The 20,752-nt window shown below is 44.1% G+C and overlaps 1 long non-coding RNA gene across 1 annotated transcript; it reads left to right on the forward strand.

Moving 5' to 3' along the window:
- The first annotated feature begins 18,798 nt into the window (after window positions 1-18,798).
- LOC120494878 (uncharacterized) lies at window positions 18,799-20,752 on the forward strand. Its single transcript, XR_016146391.1, has 6 exons — window positions 18,799-18,964; window positions 19,061-19,138; window positions 19,618-19,818; window positions 19,922-19,961; window positions 20,040-20,123; window positions 20,273-20,752. It is a non-coding gene; the product is annotated as an uncharacterized LOC120494878 (long non-coding RNA).

A 20,752-nucleotide genomic window follows, 5' to 3' on the forward strand; every position in this document is an offset into this window, starting at 1 on the left:
GCTCAATTAAGTTATATAGCTTGTGAAAACAAATTCTGTGGCCACTAGAATCTGCCTTCCCTGCTCTATAACCAAATACCCTCTTAGGTATTTATAGTTCTGTAAAGCGTGTAGCTTTAAATTGACATTTCATTGACCCGTATTATGAGCAAGACAATCAGTCAAGGTAAGCATATTTTGTATTTAATAAAGTTACTACTTAAGCATTCACTACGTTACAATGATACAGGTATTTACAAACATTAAACACAAACTAAGACGACGCAGAGCGTTTAGACAATGGATACGCGCAAGTTAAGTGAGTTGGAGAGAGAGAGAGAGAGTGAGTTGTGAGAGAGAGAGAGTTACGTTCATCAAAACAGTCAGTTAACCTTTCTGAACACCACGAAAACACTTTCTTAACGCTTCTTAGAAGCTCTAAAAGAAGGTATACTTGCAGGGTACAATTGGGTCTGTGTGAGTTGTGGGCTCGTTGCACGTGTCGGCTAGAGGTGCACCGGTCCGGCGCGCGTGCGTCACGTGAAGCGCGGCCGCGGCGTGTTTGCGCGGCCCGTCCCGACTCGTTCATGGCTGCTTTGTTCCGTGGGGAGTCACGTGGCGTTCGTCGGCATTTAGCGCCAGCGTTTGAAAGGCTGAGAGTCTTTGAGGTTGCGTTACCCGAGGAGATAGTTCGGCAAAGTCCACTCCCTTTCCTGGAAGACGAACTTGGTAGTCCACTTGAGGAAAAGATGAAACTTTTAGACGAACAAAAGGAAAGATCCATGGTTGGATCAGAGTCCCATTAGGTTTACATGTTGAGCGCTGGAAAGTTCAGAAGAGAGAGAGGGCGGACCTGCGTTCTCACATTTATCACCTTGGAGAAATCCATCCCCTTCCTGTTGGCTTGAGCCAATCGGAGAGTGGATGTTGCACGCGGGAAGCTTTCTTTTGTTCCTCAGCGCGGGCTTCTCGTGGAAGGGGGTGTGTTAAATGAGGGTTTTGCAATAGCAATTTGATCTTCATTGGCAGTACAACGAATTAAAAATACACTTTACTTTACATCTCTATGCATATTCGAGTGTTTCATTCAATAAGCATTCTAGAGATATCAAGGAACATTATGTTATATCAAAGGAATATACACTTATGTTTCGAATGCATGACGAAGGTATTTTTAATTCCTATTTAAACCGTGACCAAACAAAGTTATTTCACTGTGACATGGGGAAGACACATATACATAAAAACCATTGAAAACATTTTGTTGAATGTTTTTAAACACCAAAAGTCCTTCTCTTTGTTCAAAAACATTCCACACATTCCGATGTGTGGGGGAAGTGAAAGGTTTGTGTGTGCGTTTATGTGTTTCAGAACGTCGCCTGGCCAAGATTCATTACATTATTTCAACTTAATATGTGATATATTTGAAATAAATTACACTTAATGTGCATTCAGTACCCCGAAAAAATTGTTTTTAAATCGCACTTAAGTGTATTCATTTAAAGTGTATTATTTTTGTAATAAGTACACTTTATAAAAGTACACTAAAGTGCACTTTTTTTCACAAGGGTTTTGAACATTTATATATATATATTTTTCTAGTTCATAATAAAATTTGTTATAAAAAAAGTTGTCAAGTTTAATTATTGTCCGTGTCAAATAGGAGTCCACCTTGGCTGGGCTTTGATTGCTCCTGGAGGCCCTGTCCCTCCAGGATTCATGCCCATTCAAACTGCACCCTTGCTCTCAGGAGCTCACTTGTTGTTTATTTACAACAGGTAGTTTTAGTAAGCTTTTCTGCTTAATTTATTAAACAGAATTAAATGTATAGTATCCATCAATGCTGTAAGCATAAAACATTTCTAAGTCAAAAAAAGCATTCCATCTGTAACCGGCTGGGATAAATCATGGAGGGACAGGGCCTCCAGGAGCAATCAAAGCCCAGCCAGGGCGCAATCTGTCTGGGGATAAAACCTAATTCCAAAGTGTTGCAGTGTTTGCATGACGTGGTCCCGGCTGGATTTGAACCCATGCTCTCGCGAGCAAAGGGCCCAAACGAAAAAGAAGTACACGCTGACCACTAAACCACAGAACATGTGAGCTCCTGAGAGCAAGGGTGCACTTTGGATGGGCATGAATCCTGGAGGGACAGGGCCTCCAGGAGCAATCAAAGGCCAGCCAAGGTGGACTCTGGCTGGGATAAATCATGGAGGGACACTGGGCCGCTGGATCCCCGAATTATAGCCGTTCAAAGTTCGTTGCCCACTTGCAACTTATTTGACAGGGCGCTGGTATAGCCGTGCGTGGACATTGCATTAAAAGGTCATATTTCATAATTACAGTGGATATATGTGGTCAAAACTACTGTGCACCACACAGGGGACACCATGTAACACACTGATGCACAGTACAGCCAGTAATTATGCACAATTTGCATAATAATCAACTGTCCACATACAACCTACAGGCGCTCTCGACTTAGAAATTTTCAGCGGGTGAATCCCAGTAACGATTTGGGCATTTCACAAATTGTGGTGAATGTCAGCGAGTAACTTACTAAGCTGCAAGTGGGATGCCAATACATTACAAGGTCATATATCATAACCACAGTGCTTTTTTGGGGCGGGGGGGGGGGGGGGGGGTAACCTACTTTATGCCACTCAATGGACACGATACAACATACTGATGAACATCTCATATATTAATTACGAATAATTTGCATAAATTCACTCTGTCCACGGGGAGCCTACAGGTGGCTCCATACTCTGGGGTAATGGGGGACCCATGGCTGCCTCTCCACACCCGCAGTTTGGAGTTCCAAGTTGGCCTGGTTTCCGAGAGACACCCTATCAAAGTTCCACAGGAAGTTGCCATATCTCGGGAACCAAGCCGAGTCTGGGCTCCACAATCTGGGGTCAAGGGGGCCTCATGGGTAATCCCCCACGCCCGGACTATGGAGCTCCAAGTCGGCCTGGTTTCCGGGATACGCCCGGTCAAAGTCCCATCTTTGACTGGGCGTTACTCGGGAACCAAGCCGACTTTGGGCTCCATACTCCTTGGTCATGGGGGGCCCATGGGTTCCCCTCCACACCCGGAGTTTGGACCTCCAAGTCGGCGTGGTTTCCGAGATACGGCTGGTCAAATCTGGACCGGAAGTGGCCGTATCTCGGAAACGCAATGTCCCAGGAGCTGGCGACGGTGGGGATATAAGGGGCCCCACGGGCCCTCATACTGCCCCAAGTTTGGAGCCCCAACTCGGCTCAACTCCCGAGATACACCCACTTATACACAAGGGACTTTTGGACAAAACGGGCTATATCTCGGAAATGGCGAGTCCCAGCGGATCGTCCTTCGGGGTGATGAGGGCTCTCTAGGGGCCCTCTCAGACCCCAGAGTCCCGAGGCTCTGGGACCCTTCCTTCCGAAGTGCACCCTTTCCTGTTGGGCCCCGTATCTCGGCCTGTGGGGGCGCTAGAAGCACGGGCTGTGGCCCGTTGGAGAGGGCCCCTCGCAGTGTTGTTTTTGGCAACCCTTTTAGTTTTAGTCTTAGTCTTTTGGACGAAAATGCTTTTAAGTTTTAGTCACATTTTAGTCATTTATAAACTTAATAGTTTTAGTCAAGTTTTAGTCGACGAAAACACAAAAGGTTTTAGTCAAGTTTAATCAATTTTAGTATTAAAAAAGTAGTCTTTCACAAATTAATTTAGTTTAAAAAGTTATCACAGTAATAAAGGAATAAAGGAATGGTTTAAAGTTTAAACAGCAAAAACATTGAGCTACTAGAACATTGTACACAGATAAAGTGGTAACAGTGGAATCACTGTTTTACTCCAAAAAAAGCCAAGAATAAAAACATTCTTACTTCGGCAATTGTGGCTTTATTTGAGAAATTGCTAAAGTGCAATGAACAACATAGTATGCAACAATAAGATGCATATTATTTGTAAACACAAACATTATGTATACAACCCAGTCTATCTTTAACTTGTGCAAAGTGCAAAGTTGCAAACATTCTGAAACAAAATAATAAAATAAATATCTAATACTGAGGTGCATTGAACAAAGAATGCATACTTGAATATAAAGTATGAAACAAACATGACACTTGGAGTGTGTTGAACATAAAAATTAATAAGACAATCCCTGAATAAACACTGTATTTGGTCTTGGTTAGTTCGGTATTTTACACCTAAAGCCCTGTTTTAAGATCGTTTCTGATGAAATAGAACGGTTAAGATTAAAATTTGGACAAATGCTGTTGTCCCGAAAATTTTAGGTTTGTGTGTTGGCACCCACACAATCATTCATAAAACGCATTAAACATTCGTTAACAAAGACGTCAAACTCACAGAGTGGTCAGGGATGTTCACTGATATGCTCACACAAACATCGCTGCAAAATATGCTTTCCAACAGGTTTTATCCCAGTTTTTGTCCGACTCTATTGACTTGACTTGGTACAAAAACTACCATTAAACCCATATGTATCATTAGCCTAAAAATGGACTGTCCACAGACTGCCTATAGGAGCTCTGTCAAATAGGTTACAGGATGGATGCTGTTGACTGACTTAGAAATGTTCAGCCGTTGGATTCTGGTCAGGAATCGGGGATTTCATCACATGTGATGTAGGCCAGTGAGTAACTTATTAAGCTACAAGTTTATGTAGTTTATTTTGCAGGACACTGAGCACCCATCCTCCAGGAGGAGATCATAGGAGGAGCTAATATTCCTCCTCCTCCTCCTCCTCCCCCTCCCCCCAACAGCCCCAATTTGCCCCGCCATGCACCCCCATCTCCTCCACGGCCTCTTGTTCATGCTTTGGATGAGGTATGGACATATTCAATGTAGGCTGTCAAACTCTCAAGTTGCAATTGTGTGTTGTTAATTTTTCGTTTGATTTTTATTTCTCTCCAGTATTTTGCAGATGACGAAGAGGAGGAGGATGACTGATTATTTTATTTAAATAAAAAATAAATATTTTATATATCAGTATGGTCTACTCATTTTTTTTTACAAATATACTTTAAAACTATTTGTTTGCCTGAAAATCTATATAATATTAGGAGCTCTGTCAAATAGGTTACAGGATGGATATAGTCAGTGAAGTCCAAGCTGTGCTTATTTGACAGGGTCCCTGTAGGCTGTTCATGGAAATTACATTAAATGATCATATTTCATAAATACAGTGCTTATATGTGGTTTAACCAGTTGTATGCCACACAGGGATCACAATACAACATACTGGTGTACAGTACAGCCATTAATTATGCAAAATTTGGCATAATATTCGACTGTCCACAGACAGCCTATAGGAGCTCTGTCAAATAGGTTACAGGATGGATGCTCTTTCTGACTTAGACATTTTCAGAGGGTCAGATGCCCTTGGAGGAACTTAGGTTTTGGATTGCTCCTGGAGGCCCTGTCCCTCCAGGATTTATGCCCAGCCATTATAGGGCACCCTGGTTGTCTGGAGCTAGCATGTTCTGTGGGGTAGTGGTTAGTGTGGAATACTTTTTTTCTGGGGTCCATTGCTCGTGTGAACATGGGTTTCGAACCCAGCTGTAACCACTTTAAGATGAGCTAACATTTTTTTTTTAGCAAAGAGGAAAAATGTAACTGTACATATACATGTTGAATTCATAATTTATCTTGATGATATTTTATTCCCAGGTGACCCCTCTCCAGACACTTCCGCCTTGCAGCCGTCTGGTGATGTGGAGCCCGCCACAAGCCAGCAGCCACCCAGCCTTGAGGACCCAGATGAAAGTGACCATGGTTCGACACTGAGTGAGTACACTTGCATTGTTTTGCTTGATTTTTTTCTGAAATGTAAGATTTCAGATTTCGTAAGAATAATGTATTTTGTACATAGTCCCTGATAAAAAAAAAATAAAATAAAAAAAAGTAATGTACATGTAGTTACATTGACTTACTTTAAATTATCAGCACACCTCTGCTAGTAAATGTTTAAGTAAGTACGTGCAATAACAGTGTATTACTTGAAATTGTACCAGCAGACCTTCAAGGGTAAATTTTGATGTAATATACATGTAATTACACTGACTTACTTTAAATTATCGCACACCTCTGCTAGTAAATTTAATGGTAATGTATTATTAATTTATTTTTTATAAATAATATTTGTTATTAAATAGTAATTTCACTTGTAATAACAGACTTCAAAATATACTGAGGCGTGACATTATACTAAGTCACTATGTAAAGCATGTGTAATGACTGTGTATTATGTGTTGACTGACAAATGGCTCTCCTCATTACTCTTTGTGCACAGAAAACATCATGGAGGAATACAGAAGGAATCAACTTGGTCCTGACCCTTCTTCGAAGCACAGGGATAATGTCAGTGCCAAAATCTTCCGGATCAAACAGTTCCTCCATTACATGGCTCAGGGGAAAAGCAAACTGAGCACCCTGCTTTTTTTTAAACGAAACTAGCAGGATTCATGCGTAAGTAATTTTCTTATTATAAGTGCCTCTTGTAATAATGTTTCCAAAAATAATTTTGTTTGTTGTTTTTTTTTTTTTTTATAATTTGTTTGTGTGCAGGTGGGTCAGGTCCTTGCGGCAGCAACAGATGAAGGAGACGACTATCATTACTACATTCAAAATGTTCATCAATTTCTTGCGTTTATCTCGCAAACTCCTCCGCCTTCCTGCCGGCTTTCGAAGAATGTACTCATTGGGCTTCAGCGGGAGATGCAAACGGTCAAGAAATCAATGAAGAGGAGGGTGGCAATGCACAGAACGTCTGTGAAGACTGAAAAGGAAAAAAGAGTACTGAGCAAAGACACTATACGCAAGTGCCTGAGCCAGGCCAAGCAGGCCATTCCCAACATCCTGGGTAAGTTTTTTTTTTCCCAACTTAACTCATTGTACTGACATATTGTAAGATGCAGAGAATATGTGCAACATGAACTGACATTTTAACTGAGATTGTGCTCTGTGTTGTTTATAGTGCTCCTGGAAAGTGATGCCACCACAACCCTTCAATGGGAATTTTATGGTCACTTGTCAGCATACATCTCAGCCCTCTACGGGCACAGAGGCGGTGTGCTTCAAAATCTGACAATCAAGGAGGTCGAAGAGGCCCAGGAATCGGACAATGTCTTCTGCATCAACGTGAGTGTATTACTTCCTTTTTATGCATCAGGTGACCTTAATTTGTTTGATCTCTGTTCTGATTTGCCCTATTTTTTTTTTTTTTCTGTCAACAGATCCAGTGCCACAAAACTAATCAGGTGTTTGGACCTGCCCAAATTGCTCTTACGGATGATGAGTATGATTGGATGAGAAGATTTCTGAAAATAAGGACAAGGCTTCCTGGTGGAAACCAGGCCAAATATTTCTTCTTTACGTCGACAACAAATGTCTGTAAAAAGCTGGTGACGTACTTTAAGAGCTCGTGGAAGGCGATGGGCCTACCTGGCAGCGCGAATTTTACAGACATGCGTACGTCAATCGCCAGTCATGTAAGTGTTTTCTCTCGTGAGGGGGGCACATTTCAGAGATCCAATTAGGTGTTGTATCGTCAAACTGATTTTTTTCTCTCCTTCTTTCTATTTCTAGGCAAAATTCATGCATTCGGAGTCAGACAGGCTGGTTTCAAACTTCATGTGCCATGATGTACAGATGATGTACACAAAATTTTCTTACGGGGGAGCATGCCCCCGAACCCCCCTAGAGAAATAGAGGTCCACCTACCACAGTTTTACCTAAAATCCTGTGAGAAACACTGGTATTGCTGTTCCAATGCAGCTTATAGTTTTCTTAGGGGGGTTCATCATGGTGGAGTAGCTAGTTTAATTGTATTAATAAACGACAATTTTGCACTTATTTTATCTGTTAGCTCTCATTTGTTCCTACTCACTTTTTACACGGCACACTTACATTACATTTATTTTTCCTTTTTTTTTTTGGGGGGGGGGGGGGGGGGGGGCCTTAAAATTGTTGCTGCATACCCCTCTGAAACTGGGTAGTTGCGCCCCTGCCTCTACCCAGTTTGTTTGTGCAGCTAGCGTGCGAAAAGTGAGGGCATAATCAGCAGTGGTTTCTTTTCCCTGTGTGAGATTTAAGAGCTGTTCACCTGCTTCTCCCTCTCCGGTGGTATGCTCAAAAACTTGACGAAACTGCTGAGTGAATTCTTGAAATGTGATGAATGTATTTCCCTCTGGTCTCCAGATAGCCGTAGCCCACTCTAGTGCTCTGCCGGTGAGTAGCGAACACACAAAAGCAATGCGACTCCCATGACTGGAGTATAGTGCCGGTTGTTGTTCAACGAAAATCGTGCATTGTCAGTAGCGGTTCTAGGCACGGGCGAACCGGGCAGTCGCCCGGGGCGGCATTTCTTCATGTCACATGGGGGGCGGCATGAGCAGTTAAAAAAAAATCCTCTGTGCCGCGAAGTTTTTCTATTTTTTTTATCATTTCGATTCAATTATTGGCAATTGCGCCCTGCTTGCTGAGAAGGTGCCGTGCGCAGAAGCGATGTCAAGGGAATCTCCTGATTAGTTCACGTATCGCGTCTTTTGCGCGCTCGAGGTCGTTATTTCAAATCCTCTATGTTTCAAATAGGCGCTCACGGGACGCGCGCTCATAAACTTTTCAGTATGGGAGTGCACGTGCACCCAAACACTTGGGTGTTTTTCTCTTCTCCGTAAATAAATCTTTAAGCAGAGCTACAGCAAGCGTTTTTCTGTGGTGGAAATACATTAGCTACTAAAACATCTTTGTCGTTGGAGAGCGCAGTGTAATGAGTGCATGGTTGTATAGCAACGACAGCCATGGGAGAATTTTACTGTTAACAATAAAAGATAAGCTACTGTGCATTATAAATATCAGGAATGTATCTTTATTGACTCATTCTTTTTATAGAGATGATTTAAATGCCAAAATATGAGGTTTATCTTTTTATAAAACCTTTTTTTGTGTTAACATTTTTTTAAGTTTAATAGGTAAGATAAAAGACACTCCTTTAAAACAAATCTTTAATGTTATTAACTTGGTGAATTGATTTCACTGTGTATTAGGCTTTTTAAACAAGATTCTGTGAATGTGATAATTTTGGTCACTATATTATCTAATAATTTTCATAATGATCAACTAAAATCAACTGTAATTATGCGTTTTTACAGTAGACTATAATATGCAAAGTACAAGTTTCTATTTTCTAAATAATCTCTGATTCTGGCCTTCTGTCCTGACATTTTAAGAGTGACATTTAGGGGCTACAAAAGCTATTTTAGGTCAATAATGGATAGTTGTTAATATGAGAGCTGTTCAAAATTATTTAAGAGATAAGTATTATGTTACAAAATAAGTATCTCTCTGACCCTTTTACTTTTAAAAACTCAATTTCGTGATAACAAGTCATAACTAAAAGTGTGCCATGCATATAATTCAAGGCAATAACCAATGCGCAGTTTCAGTTCCTCCATTGAAAGTTAGATGAATCTAGCAAAATAACTGTGTTTTGGGTTGTTGTTGTAACTGTGTTTTGGGTCGATTCTATTAACTGTGTTTTGGGTTTTTTTTTTGGGGGGGGGGGGGGGGGCGCTCGAAGGGGGTCTCGCCCTGGGTGTAATTCGAAGTAGAACCGCCACTGTGCATTGTAGCAGGAATCCTTTGCATTTTGTTGGTGTACCATCGAATTTGTCAGGAAATGCGAGTCGTGGATTGACTGCGGTACTCACAGTTTCAGGAGGAGCTCTCGGTAAAGGTGGTGGAGCGGGCGTGTTTGGTACGACGCCGATGGTGGTGCGAAGCTCCTGCATTCACTGTACCAGTTGTTCGGTGAGAGTGGTCAGGTGACTTAGCTGTTGATGGTGTAGATCCAAACGAGAAGCTTGGGTTGTGAGTTCGGTGGTTAACTGCATGACGGCTGCTGGATTAGTAGACCGCGAAGTCTTCTGTAATGAACCACAGGGAACAGAGGAATCCATTTGCAGCTTTTATTAAACAGAGTCGTACAGGCAGGGTCGAGACGAGGCAGACAGAGCAATGCAGACAAGGCAACAGGATAATCCAGGAAACAGGCAGAGATCAGGGCAGGCAGCAATAAACGTAAACGGGAAACAGGCCGAGTTCAGGCCAGGCAGATATCAATCGAAGAATAGTCAAACAGTCCAAAGTCCAAAACCAGAAAACCAGAATCAGGGAATAAACGTTCAGAAATGATCACCGGGGCAAATCAAGACTTCGCACTGGTGTGGTTTGCTGGTGTCTGTGTTTATGTGTGTGTGGGTGTGTGGGTGTGTGTGGCTGACTGTAGATTTTTCCTGCAAGTCCTTGTCTTTTTGCATAAAAATTTTGTTTTGTTTTTTTAAATGACAAAATATGCATATAACCCTAATCTTTTAAACGTATACTTTGCTTTAAATAAAAGTAAGATAAATTGGTAAACTACAAATTGGTAATTGAAGCTGAATGAATTTAAAATTCATGTGCTATATTTCAATACATTTGCTTTCCTTAATATTGTAAAACACTAACCTCATTCTCATCTGAATTACAAATATTTTTTTTCTGTATAAAATAATACTCTGATTAAAAAAGAAACATCAAATGTGTTTTTAGTCAATGTAGAATGTGTAACTTAAAAATAAACAGATTAGTGCTCTGTTTGAGGACAATCCTGTGTGGGGAGTGGGCAGGGGATTTATCTGTTGAGTGAGAGTTAATTAAAATTTTAAAGTTTTTCAATGTAGCATTCTAATCAGGTAAAGCAAGTAATATTCTGTCTTTATATATATATATATATATATATATATATATATGTGTGTGTGTGTGTGTGTGTGTGTTTGGGGTAAAAAGTAAGAGTGTGAAGTATAGATGCAAGCTCTTCAGCACACTTCTCTTCGACAGTCAAAGCGGGGGTTAAGTTTTTGTACGTTGTGCAGAATAACCCTCTTTATATATATATATATATATATATATATATACTTAAAAAAGTGGGGATTAAGTTTTTGCACGTTGTGCAGAAAAACCCTAAAGGCGATGACACCGACTTTTATATATATATATATATATATATAGCTGCGAGTAGAGATGAAGGGCCAAAGCCGGCGGTACCGCCACCCCGGTGCCTTTAGGTAACTAAAGACACCAGGGTTGCGGTGCCATCGGCTTGGGCCCGCAATCGCTGCTCGCAGCTATATTTAGGGCCCAAGCCCTGAAAGGGCGAAGGCCCTATTGTTTTCCTTAGGATTATTTATTAGGGCCCAAGCCCTGAAAGAGCGAAGGCCCTATTGTTTTCCTTAGGATTATTTATTCTTATTATTATTTTACTACCTTTTTGGCACTTTTGGAGCCCTTAACATGCTCGAAAACTCTTGAAACTTTGCACACGGGTCAGAACCCGCGGCCATCAGGGCCGGGCTGAAGATGGTACCCGGGCGTGGCAGGGGGGCTCGTCAGCGCCCCCTGGAACGTGGTCCGAACACTTGGTCCATGAGTCTCATGGTGAGTCTAAGTTATAGCGCCACCAACTGGCAGCAGAAAGTGTGTCACTTTCAAAATGCTTTGAAATCACCCTCTTAATATAACCCGATTTGCTTCAAACTTCATCTGTATAATGTAAACATACGGCAGATGAAGACGTGTGAATGGATTCTTCAAGTCAAGTCACATTTATTTATATAGCGCTTTTCACAATACAGATTGTATCAAAGCAGCTTCACAGTGATAACATGAAAGTAGTACAACACAGATCAATAATATTGCTAAACACTAAATAACCCCAACTGAGCAAGCCAAAAGCAAGGCGACAGTGGCAAGGAACCAAAACTCCATCAGATTGGATGGAGAAAAAACCTTGGGAGAACCCAGGCTCAGTCGGGGGCCAGTTTAGCCTGGCTGCGCCCTCCTACGCACTTCCGCTCAATTTCATTTTACTTCAGTACTACGTCTGGGATCGCTCCATATCCTTAGGTTTCCAAAAACCAATTTTTTGTAGGACCAATCAGCGAATAGAAGGAGTGGCTGAGAAAGATGACGTTGATGTAAGCGCGTCAGTTTCAATTCAGTAATGGCAGCGGAGAAAGACGTGAGAAAAGCTATTCGGTCCGTTGTTGGAAAAGAAACTGCCGAATATACAGAATTTAAAGCCGGATTGTTATCGTCTAACCTCTTGTTGTACAACTGAGGACCAAGTGAAGGAGGCAGAAAGTTTGGAAGTTTGTGCTGGGCAGTTCGTGCACGATGACCGTGACATTTTGGACGGACGGTTTAGCCTGGTGTTCGGAAGCCCCGAGTCCTGGCTGCTAAACTATTGTTGAAGATCCGCTCAGGAGTCATGTCAGTCGCTCATATTCCCAACTGTATATTTACTGATTCTTGTGATGTATAGAACATTTTGAGCCCCTTTGTGCACTCGTGCAGGAGGTTGGTGTGTCAGTTTTACATGTTGTAAATCATACAAATTCGTTGTGATTTAAAAAAAATAATTGTCATAAATAAAAATGTGAAAAACCATACTTTGAAGATATTTGATTTTCAGTTTTAGATGGCAATGGTTGATTTGTTTTACTAAAAAAAGTAAATGGCACATAAAAATGTACAAACACATACTTTGAAGACCATAATTAAGGTAATTAAGAATCAATAAGACGTAATATGAAAAAATTGTTGTTTATTACACATCTGCAGATAGAGACATGACTGATCATTCACTGTAGCTGCTACAGCATTTGCGGCAGATCAGAAAACGACCACAGCGGCGTATTTGTAATGATTAGACACAGCTTCCACCATTGAATGAATATATCACTGTCCTTCATGTCAAATATACATTTCGAATTAATAATTGTTCCTAGATTAACAAAACCTGCGGCGCTCGTTGACTGAAATCCTACTGTAAACATAATCCTCTGATCATTCGGACTTGTTGTTTCCAGCCATTTCGGCGCGTGACATACGTCACTCACGACACCCCGTTAGCGATTGGCTATGGCAGATCGTGAGTGACTTTGGGCAGATCCAATAAATTTGAACTTTAATAGTGAACCCGCCTACAAGGAAGGAAACGTTTTTCAATGGAGCGGTTCCAGACTCTATGTGGAAATGAAATGAACTAGAGTCTGGTTGAACCAGGCTAGGGCCAGTTCTCCTCTGGCTTACATTTATATTGTTTATATATAAATAATAAATATAAATATTGTTTATGTATAAAACGGCGCCATAACATATCGCAGGCGTTGAGTCGTCTCCTCTTGATATCTTTGAAACTGTTGCCGTGGCAACGCATCAAACTTTACCATTCTTTTAGGATGCTTTTGAGACCCTTAGCATGCTTCAAATTGCAAGAAACTCAGACACATCACATTTATTAGCCAGTAGACATGTGCAAAGTTTCAGAAACGGGCGTGGTGTGGGCTCAAAAATTAGAGTGTTCAAAGCAGGCCGCCCGTCGCCGCTGAATACCGCAGCTAGGAATAATGGAATAGGACTCCGGTTCTCTTTTGTTGGTTTCTGGAACCCGGGGCCATGATTGAGAGGGACGGCCGGGGGCATTCGTATTGCGCCGCTAGAGGTGAAATTCTTGGACCGGCGCAAGACGGACGAGAGCGAAAGCATTTGCCAAGAATGTTTTCATTAATCAAGAACGAAAGTCGGAGGTTCGAAGACGATCAGATACCGTCGTAGTTCCGACCGTAAACGATGCCGACCTGCGATCCGGCGGCGTTATTCCCATGACCCGCCATCGGATTAGGGAGGGATTGCACAAGTGAAACTCAAGAGATTTGACGGTTACTTTTTGCCAATTGCAACCCCTGTTGGGGATCCCTGATTGATTGGAACTATTGCCTGGGGAGGCCCCCACCTGGTTGATAACCATGAGAGGTGGTCTTGCTCCTCCCTGTCTGCACTACGATATAAGACGATGCTTTACTCTAAGCTCGTTGGCCTCACTAGACCCCTTGTCTGCATAGTGAGAGAAATACAACAGCACCTTGCCGGGAAATCGCGCTAGGCAGACACCTCTGGTGTACGGGAACCAGGGAGAGCACCCCTCCCTCGGTATATGGCTGCTAGGGTGTCCTGGCAGATGGGATGACGATGCGCCAGGGAAGGCTGATGTCTGGTGATTGACCATGAGGGATATCTTGCTCCTTCCCGCACTGCGTATCAGCGCCACCTGGGGATGCAATGTCGATTAATTACGACGTCATACAGGATGGTAGGGCGCCCTGTATAAAAAGCTACCCTGTGGAAGCCTCTGAATCGGGTGACCACAGTATGGCTAGTTCCCCTCATGGTCCCGGAGCCAGGGATCATGATGGTGGTGGTGGCTCATCAGGCAATTCGACCCTTGGACCGGTTATCGTTAAGAGATGTTCAGTGGTATTGACTCGTCTCCCCAGGGGACGGGTGGGAGGCAATACCCTGACAGAGAGCAATGCAGCAAACCTCAAAGCGAGGAGTCAAATCAAAGAAGCCTCAGGTCCAGTGCAAACTGGCACCTCCCAAAGGAACGGGAATGAGCGACCCGTACCTACCTCCAGCGGGGCGCAGGCTGGGGTTACTGGAGTGGTGGTTTTACTTCCACTGCGGGACTTCACTTGTGCCCTGTGTGGCGTGTCGGCTAGCACCCTTGCATGGATCAGGAAACACTTCGCGATCCAGCATGGAAAGGCGCTTGTTAGATACAGCTGCAGATTGTGCGGAAAAACCTCGGAATCGGCCCATAAAATAGCTTGTCACATCCCCAAATGCGGAGGAGTGAAGGTCGCCGCACCGGCTGGTGCGGTAAAGTGTGAGGGGTGTGAGGCTATGTTTGGGACGGTACGAGCGTGGAGTATTCACGAACTGCACGTCCACCCGGAGGTTAGAAACAGAAAGATGATTAAGTTGAGCAGGAAAAGGGGAAGTTCTGCTCCTCAGCAGACTGAGGCGGAGATTAAGACTCTCAGCACTTTGGACTCCTCCGCAGAGGGTCATCCCGCCAAACGACAGCACAAATCTCGAGCTGCGAGGGAGAGTGAGGATACGTCTGAGCCTTCTGCGAGTGCGTCGGTCCCTCCCATTCAACCCAACTTGCCAGAGGGTGGCCTCCTGATTCTCCTCAGAGAGGTGGCCCATAAAATGGTGAGCGAGGGGGAGGGCGACGACACGGGACTCATTCAAGCGCTTACAGCCTGGCTGGAAGGCTGCGACCAGGTACCCGAACTGGTGGAAGCGGCAACGCAACGGATACTCCAAGGATGCGTCCATGGAGGGGAGAGTGGTCCCAGAGGACCGCCGTCCTCAGGTAACAAGCGAGCTCGCCCTCGGTATCGGAATAGGTGCTGTGAAAGATATCTTGCCCATAAACGCGCCTACCACAAGACCCAATACCGATTCAAACATGACCCGGCCCGCCTAGCAGCTGAAATTCTTGATGGAAGACAGGACACACGGTGTCCCATTTCAGCTGAAGTTATTCACAACTTCTTCCAGGCAAAATGGGGGACCCTCCCCCCTTCCGTGGGCTGGGTCAATTCAGGGCGGAGGAGTGTGCTGATAACACTCCTCTCATGGGGCCACTCTCCCAGGGTGAGATCCAGTCTAGCCTCCGGCAGGCCTCGAACGATTCCGCACCGGGCCCAGATGGGATTGGGAAGCGGGATATTCTCAATTGGGACCCCGGGTGCGAGACCCTCACTGAGCTGTTCAACATGTGGTGGATTATGGGAGTGGTTCCTTCCCGCCTGAAGAAAAGTCGAACGGTACTTATTCCCAAGACATCTGACCCAGGGGCGGTGATGGAGGTGGGCAACTAGAGGCCCATCACCATCGGGTCTATGATCTTGAGGCTCTTCACTAGGGTGTTAACAAAGCGGCTAACTGAATCTTGCCCAGTTCACCCTAGACAAAGGGGCTTTCGTGCTACCCCCGGGTGTGCGGAGAACATCGAGGTGCAGCGAGGCCTCATCCGACACTGCAAAGAAGAGCGCAACCCACTCGCAGTGGTATTTATCGACTTTGCACAGGCGTTCGACTCCGTTTCCCATGAGCACATCCTGTCGGCTCTTGGGCTAATCAAAGTGGATCCCCACATGGTAGGTCTGATCCAGCAGATCTACACGGACAGTTCTACCTGTGTCGAGTTCGGGGGTAGGAATACCCCCGACATCAAAGTGAGGGTTGGTGTGAAGCAGGGGGATCCATTGTCCCCCTTGCTTTTCAACCTTGCCTTGGATCCACTGATCCAAGGCCTTGAACGCAATGGCCGTGGCTACATTATGGAAGGGGGTCAAACAGTAGTGTGCCTTGCATTTGCTGATGACCTTGTGCTGGTAGGAGGATCTTGGAAGGATATGGCGTACAATTTACATCTGCTCGACCCGTTCTGCCAGAGTACCGGTCTCAGGACTCAACCAAGAAAATGCAAAAGTTTCTACGTGAAACCTGGTGCTGGATCATTTACAGTCAACGACTTCCCTCCATGGGTACTGGGGGGGGAGGCGATCTTACAAACCAGCATCAGCGAGGCTGTTAAGTACCTGGGCGTGAAGGTTAACCCCTGGGGAGGGGTGGTTGAGCCTGAGTTGACAGGTGCTCTGAAGGGATGGGTCAAGAGCATCGGGAAATCCCTCCTTAAACCCTCGCAGAGGGTGGTTCTCCTTAACCAGTATGCCCTTCCTCGCCTTTACTATCAAGCCGACCTGGGGGAGGTTGGTGATAATGTGCTGCGAGCCGCGGACGGAATAATCAGGGGGGCGGTCAAGGAGTGGTTGCACCTTGCTCCGTCCACCACTGATGGGCTATTGTAAGCGAAAAACCGGGATGGTGGCCTGGGGATTTGCAAGCTCACTCGGCACATTCCGTCCATGCAAGCAAGAAGGCTTCACCGCCTTTCTTGCTCTGTAGATCCGGTTACCAGGGCATTGATGCTGACTCCATACATGCGGTCCAAGTTCGAAAGGGCGTGGATGAGGGCCGGTGGCACTAATGAGAACTTCCCACTGGCTAGTGAGGAAGTATTGAACGATAGAGGAGACGCCACCGGCCTGCTGACCCACACGTGTGTTTCTCCATTCGATTGGAGACGTGACGAATTCCTGAAGTGGGCAGGTCTCCCTACCCAGGGAGTGGGTATACTCGGCTTTAGGGAAGCGGTTGCCAGCAACTCGTGGCTGAGGAAGCCCGCATGTATGACCGAAAGGCAGTACATTACGGCTCTTCAGCTACGTGCCGGGGTGTATCCCACTCGAGAGTTTCGGTGTCGGGGTAGAAGCAAGACTGAGGCAACTTGCAGGAGATGTCCACATAGGTTGGAGTCATGTTCACACATACTAGGGCAATGCCCGACCATGAGCGTGGCCAGGATTGCCCGGCACCACAAGTTGTGCCGTCTCCTCGGGGCTGAGGCGGAGTCCCTCGGGTGGGAGGCACGCCAGGAATGGGAGTTCAGAACCTGTAACGTGGTTGTGAGACGACTTGACCTGGTACTCATCCGTGGGGATTGCACCCTGGTCATTGACGTAACGGTCCGATATGAGTTGGCTCCTGACACTCTCACGGTGGCAGGGCTGCAAAAAGAGGACTATTACGGGCCCTATAAGAATGTGATCGCATCGAAATTGGGTGTTAAGCATGTACAGATCTTCGGGTTCCCCTTGGGCGTGAGAGGCCTATGGCACAAAGGCAATACCAAACTGCTTGAAACCATAGGCATGGGGAAGCGGAGGATGAAATCCTTTGCGAAGTTGATGAGCCGGAGGTGCCTCCTCTACTCGTTGGAAATTCTGCGGAGGTTCTCCTCCACCCGAAGGAAGTAGGTATCGAGGGCGTGATTCCCGTTGTGCATGCCTGCTGTGATGTACAGGCCTGAATGGGGTAATGTGCCAAGCTGGTCCCGTGAAGGGTTAACAGTGTCAACATGCCTGAATAGGTTTTGTCACACGGCAGTGTACAGAATAACGGTATGGACAGAAATGGGGGGCTGGTGTGGATCCTCGTGGGGTCGGTGAGAGGAGGTTGCATCTCTGACTACCGGCTCGGCGGGGACCTGCTGCCTCGTCATCTAATTAGTGACGCGCATGAATGGATGAACGAGATTCCCACTGTCCCTACCTGCTATCTAGCGAAACCACAGCCAAGGGAACGGGCTTGGCAGAATCAGCGGGGAAAGAAGACCCTGTTGAGATTTACCCCAAAATGTTCGTGAAGCTGAAGAAAGCTGGAGGTATGATATTGTCATTCCATGTCGTATTTTCTTGTTTTAATACCCATAATTTTGCAGAAAACATTTGCTCAATAACCTTTCTGTTACTGTTACACAGGTGGAGTGTTGCATATGGGCTGCACCCATGGTGTTGTATACCATAACAGGGAAATAAAAATATTAACACAACTTTTCAACATTAGGACAAAATCTCACATCTCTATTCTGTCGAGAAGAGAGACTCCACTGTCATCGCAAAAATCTCTCACTACACCTCATTGGAACTACGTGACCTGAAAAGCGTTTTCCCACCTGATCTCTTGAAAGACACCGGTATTTTGATGCCATGGCTAACTGATAATGTGAGTACCAATTATTTTGACAAATATTTGTTTAATATTCTTGATAATATTTTTAGTGAACTTCTTATCTAAAATGTAATGTTTAACTTTTAAGACATGTACAGTAGATATTGAAACTCACATCATAATTTTCCTCAAATTTATTTTCGTATTGCGCTTTAAAGGCAGTAAATTGTAGGGTTGCACAAATTGCAGCAGAGACCCAGAATGTAAGTAATCACTTGAGAACATAAACTTTTTTTCACACTACTATTCAGAAACGTAAGTAAGTATTCCTATTGTGCGATTTATTCAACATACAGGTTATGTGACAGATGTAGCGCACTTCCTTTATACAATATACATGTAATTTTGTTCTCTCTTTAGTGTATAGCCTTGACGACTGACACATTCCTTTTGTGGCATAGAGACTGGCTTGCTTCAAAAACAGTTTCAGATTCTCATTTGAAAATTCTTGAGGTACTGTACAATTTGCAAAATAAATATATATTAAGCTCTCCTGCATGTTTATACATGTAATGGCACAGTATGTGTTTCCTATTTCTTTCATTACAGTATGATGCACAGAAAATTCGGTTTCCAAGAATTGTTGGTGGCCAGACACCAGAGAGAGGATGCCACTTCATTCTTTGGGTTAGTTCAAATCGAGGAGTGTTAATCACATGATGTAGAAATTTGATAATAAAGAGACTGTACAGTGAAGTTAAAATTTTGTAAATAAGTAAATTTATCATCCGTAAGCATTGTAAATTTGACCCTTTTTTATTTCTTCTACAGTCTTTTTTGTTCTTGCATATGCTGCTAGTCCTGTTGCTAGAGTGGCTAACGTTAGCACGTGTTAGCTAAAACACATGCCGTTTTGCCTTTGTTAGGACACACTGGGGTTAAGCAATGTTGCTAGTAACGTTACATGTAGAAATGTAATAATTAGCTACTTACAGTAGTTACAGCCAAAGCTTTACATCTAGATAGACTAAGTATAACTTGTATAATAATATACTATATTGTGTATAGGTTGTGTAAATTATTTTGTTTGTCCGAACAAGTATGCTGCTAGTTCAGTTCACAATGTAGCTATAGTGGTTAGTATTGGTTCTCTTTGATCACTGCAGCAAGCTTTATGGAAAAGAACATGTGACATATTACATGCAAGATGCCAAAAAGTATGCTGTCCTTGATAACATATCATGCTTCTCATTTGAAAACTTCCTTGGCCTGGGTGCCTTAATAAACAATAGACAGTCATCGCTCAGTTATTGGCCCTTGGACTCACCTGGCACCTCTTGTACAGCATGAAGTTTTCTGCTATGAAGGTATATTCTAGGCATATGTCTTACTGTGCATTGTTTTAACAGTATTGAAAATAGTGCCTTTAGTTGAAATTTTTAAAAATATATGTATATATTTTTTTTGCAGATTTACAGAGACTCCAGAATGAAAAGCAATGCACCAGCAGGTGAGAATATGCACGTTAAATTTAACTTTTTTGTGTGTAATGTAGGTCCAAAATTACCATATGCCTTTCATTTTGTAGCTTCAGATGACAGCGGCTCACTTCGAGAGCAGGTGAAGCAAGATGGGACAATGTTGAAGATGTTTGCTCACACTGGGCAATCAGGTACAACTTGCAAACAACTTAAGCGTTGGTTGTTGGTGTAATTCCCAATAAGGCCCATCTGTACATGTAGTAGACCTAGATATAACTGTCATAGTAGTTGAGGGACCCGGACTGACTACTTTATTCTTTTATTCTGGGAACCCCTGTAGGTGCAGATCAGACCCCAATGCTGCGACGTCTTGGGGTGTACTCACACTAGGCACACCGAGTACGATTGTCCCCCCTCCCCACTCCCCCTCTGGCCTGCACTCACATAGGGTTTCAGCATTCGTGCCGGAGCACGCTTACGTCATCATTATGGTGCGGCGGTTTCCATAGGTTTCGGGATAAACAAGAAGAGCGGCGCTCTCTGAACACTATGGAGTCCATCGCTCTGTTTTCTTTGTGGATAATTTTCTGTCGTTTGGTCCACAGCCCTCTCACAGCCTGTTGTTAAACAGATGTGTCGCCTTTGTGGCGCGAAAATTTTCACGTAATCGTGCTGCTCGTATGAGGAGGTTTGCAAGGTACCAGCTGAAGTGCAGAAAGGACTTTGCAGCTTTGATTACGGACTACAGTTCCTAAAACCATGACTTCACGCGTCCTGTTCCGTGCCCGAGTCCAACTGAACCGTGCTCTGGCCCACCTCT

The sequence above is a fragment of the Pimephales promelas genome, chromosome 2 (assembly GCF_988280905.1).
Source record: "Pimephales promelas chromosome 2, fPimPro1.hap1.1, whole genome shotgun sequence".
Taxonomy (NCBI): domain Eukaryota; kingdom Metazoa; phylum Chordata; class Actinopteri; order Cypriniformes; family Leuciscidae; genus Pimephales; species Pimephales promelas.